This window comes from Anolis sagrei, chromosome 1, assembly GCF_037176765.1.
Source record: "Anolis sagrei isolate rAnoSag1 chromosome 1, rAnoSag1.mat, whole genome shotgun sequence".
In the NCBI taxonomy this organism is placed as follows: Eukaryota; Metazoa; Chordata; class Lepidosauria; order Squamata; family Dactyloidae; genus Anolis; species Anolis sagrei.
Window position 1 is genome coordinate 334387449 of NC_090021.1, and position 3966 is coordinate 334391414.

The 3966-nt window shown below is 39.9% G+C and overlaps 1 long non-coding RNA gene across 1 annotated transcript; it reads right to left on the bottom strand.

Annotated features, from left to right (window-relative positions):
- Window positions 1-3387: 3387 nt before the first annotated feature.
- LOC137095840 (uncharacterized) lies at window positions 3388-3966 on the bottom strand. The gene is made up of 2 exons (XR_010909007.1): window positions 3868-3966; window positions 3388-3569 (listed from the first exon to the last, which is right to left on the bottom strand). It is a non-coding gene; the product is annotated as an uncharacterized lncRNA (long non-coding RNA).

Consider the following 3966-nt stretch of genomic DNA (forward strand, 5'->3'; position numbering starts at 1 on the left):
GCTATTGAAGACAGTTGCCTGTCCTTCGTGGGCAAGTTTAGGAAGCCACCATTTGCATAAAAGCCTGGAATCATTTGTTTAACTTTTTGAAGACAAGAGAAGTTTCTGTTTGATTTTTCATTAATAAAATACTTTGTTATACTTCACAAGCCATCTAAAGAACATTTGTGGTGGAAAAACTCTGAGAACTTCTCTTTGGGCCCCCTGGCTTCCCGCTGGGCAAAGGTTGCACGTCCTGTTCTAAAGGAAATTCTATACAGGCCCAGCGTGCGACAGAACACCTTTGCTCTCCTTCCATTTTCGGGAAGACTACAGGGAGGGAATGTGATATTTTTGGTTGGGAAGTCACATTGAAATGCATATCTAAAACTGATCTGCAGTTGCCTTTTTCAGTGCAAGAGAAAGTGTTAGTAATGGAGGAGATGGGATTTTCTCCCTTTGCAAGCAATGCCTTTTCTGCCGTCAGTCCCTCCGCAGAAGAATGCTTGATGCAGTGCTTAGCAACATATTAAAAACAGCACAACGCTGGTCTCTCCTTAAGATTTATAGCATGCCTGGCTCCAAGGTCTCAAGGAAGGTTACAATATGGAAAGAGTTTCCTGTCTCCCAATCTCGAAAATCAGGCAAAGCCACTGACTGCAAAAACTGTCTGAGTTGAGAAGGGGAGAGCTGTGAATATTTGTACTAAGAATCACCAAGGCCAAAGCGAGCATTTCATAACCTCAGATTGAACAAACAGCTGAATACGTGGGAGTTGAAGCTGGGGGAGTTGTCAGTTATTTGGACACTTGTCACCTTGTGAAACACATCCAAACATGCAAGTCTCTGGCTTATCAATTTGATGACAAGCAGTTCTTCTTTGTGAGGATGTTGCAGCGCATGGCACATTTCCTCCAATTTAGCAACGTCCGCCTACTTCCAGATTCCTGTCCCGAGTTGCAAAAATGCGCGGCAGGAATCCAGGACTTCAGACAAACCTCAGACCATCCGCTCTCACTTCTCCAAAGCTGACAAACATATATATACACACAGCTTTGCCTGGAAGTCATCAAATCCTTTGCCTACAGACCCATCTCTGCATCTGTATGCCTGCCATATATAGAAAAGAAGCAAGGGACAAGATGCTCCATGTCTTCCTGAGCCACAAAAAAAGGGTATTCAGAATTACTGCTTTGGAGAGTTTAAAGTGTCTCCAAGGGCCATCTAGCCCCATTCTTCAGGGATGCGCTGAATTATACACTTCCAAAGGAGAATCCACCATACCTCCTTAGAGGAAATCTTGCTAAGGGTCAACATAAGTCTGAGATAATGTTTATTTATCATTTCAGAAGCAACCCGTGGGTACAGTTATAGGGTACTTAAAAAACACAAAGTTTGAAAAACTTGGTATTATACTAAATGTCCTTTGACCAGTAGCTGGTCACTTAAGAGTGCCTCTGGTGTTGCTACAAGGAGGTCCTCCACTGTTCATGTGGCAGGGCTCAGACTGCATTGTAATAGGTGGTCTGTGGTTTGCTCTTCTCTGCACTCACATGTCATGGACTCCACTTGGTGGCCCCATTTCTTAAGGTTGGCTCTGCATCTCATGGTGCCAGAACACAGTCTGTTCTGCGCCTTCCACTTTTGGACTCTCGCTTGCTGAGGTGTTGAATATCTCTGCAGATCTTAGAAGACTATTTTTTGATTTAAGGTGTTGGTTGTTATCCGAACAAAGGATGGGCCGGAGATGTCACTGCCTTGGTCTTTTCATTATTGGCTGCTACTTCTCAGTGGATGTCGGGTGGTGCAATACTGGCTAAGCAGTATAATTTCTCCAGCGGTGTAGGACGTAGACATCCTGTGATAATGCAGCATTATGCTCATGAGAGTCTCCATCAGCTGAAGACCCCTCTCCCCAGCACCAACTGTTGCTCTGGGCCAGAGTGAAGAGAGAGGGGGCCAGGGGACAGTTCCACCTTGTCTCCTATGCTATTCTAATAATATAATAGAATAGAATATATTGTATATACATATAATATTTATAATATTATAATATAATGCAATATAATAATAATATATTATAATTATATATTTATATTACATGTAATATTACTAATAATATTACGATATAGTGGTATGGTGCAATATAGCAATGTTTAATGCTGATATTGTACTATGCTAATAATATAATCTATTCTATGGAATATATACCTTGTAAAGCACTCTGAGTCCCCATCGGGGTGAGAAGAGCGGCATATAAATGTCATAAATAAATAAATAAATAAATGCTCTCATGTCTCCCCATAATTCTCTCATGGAGGGACATGAGAAGCCTCACTGCAGGATTGCAGCACATCCAGGTGTCCCCTTGGCAACGTCTTTGAAGATGGCTGATTCACACCAGAAGTGACTTGCAACATGCAAACAAACAAACAAACCAGTAGACCTTTTCAGGACCAACTATGACAATAATCTCAATCAACATTGAAGGCATGTCAGCTGCCAAAGATGAGCTGCTCTACAAACTGTGCCAAGATATGTGAGGTGCTCTGTGTCCAAGAGATGATGTGAAGGCACACAACAATACATTGGGACACAGTGGACTGGTGTTGAGGCTTGTTCATTACTTGTTTAGCAATGATTCACTGAGTCCCCACTATACTGCCATATAATCCAGTTTCTGAATCCAGATTAACTACTTTGAACTGGATTATATGGCAGTGTAGACTCTTATAATCCAGTTCAAAGCAGACAATCTGGATTCGGAAACTGGATGAAATGGCGGTATAGATCCAGACTAAATCATCTGAGCAAGACTTGCTCAGAGAAGGTTTGCCTTTGCCTTGCTAAGAGAGTGTGATTTGTTCAAAGTCATGCAGTGGGCATTCAAACCCAGATTGGTCTTCAGATTTTTTGTCCAATGCTCACACCACATTGGCTATTGGGAATGTATCAATTAGGCCCAAAGGCTTTAATAAAAGGCCAATATCTGGTGCCAAAACGATATTAATATTAAAGCCAATTAAGATATTCCACAACTGGTAGCCCCCACAATGAAGACTACTGATAGTAAATAAAAATACTAGAACCTGGGAAATCTGTATCTACATACACATGATTGGACAACTCTCTGATACCCATGTCCTGTGGCCATGACATTAGGAAATTCTGAGAGCTACAAGTCCAAAAAATGTAACTTTCCCAACTCTGGACCATGCCATGTAAGGAAGAAAGGTTTCTTTTATGTCAGGAGCAACTTGAAAAACTGCAAGTCGTTTCTGGTGTGAGAGAACTGGCTGTCTGCAAGGATGTTGCCCAGGGGAAGCCTGGATGTTTTGATGTTTTGGCAGGTTAAACACAAATAATCCACTTATAAGGATAAGATAATGAATAAGTCCAACAGATAGGTAAATTGTGAAACTTAGACTGTTCAATTCACAGTAATCACAAAATTAAGCAATATGCAATAAGTTCTGTACAAAGCAATATGAAATAAGTTCTGTACAGTCTTTTAGTGATGTCGTTGTATGTTCATAAATCAGCCTCCCACGACCGGTTTCGGCCTTAGCTTCAGGCCTTCTTCGGGTGGTCTGTAATTTTACATACATAAATACATTTTACAATTGTATGGGTTGAACGTAATGTAATAGAATGCATTTAGAAATACTTACAAGGTTCAGTCTTTTACATATGTTCTCATAAGAGATACTTAAGTTTTTTGTAATGGGATCTAGGTGAAAGGAACAAATTGTGGCTATTAACATTTAAAAATTACATATATCAAAATAAATATTTTCCCAATATATTTCACCAATTTACATACATAAATACATTTTACAATTGTATAGGTTGAACATAATGTAATAGAATGCATTTAGAAATACTCACAAAGTTCAGTCTTTTACATATGTTCTCATAAGAGATACTTAAGTTTTTTGCAATGGGATCTAGGTAAAAGGAACAAATTGTGGCTATTAACATTTAAAA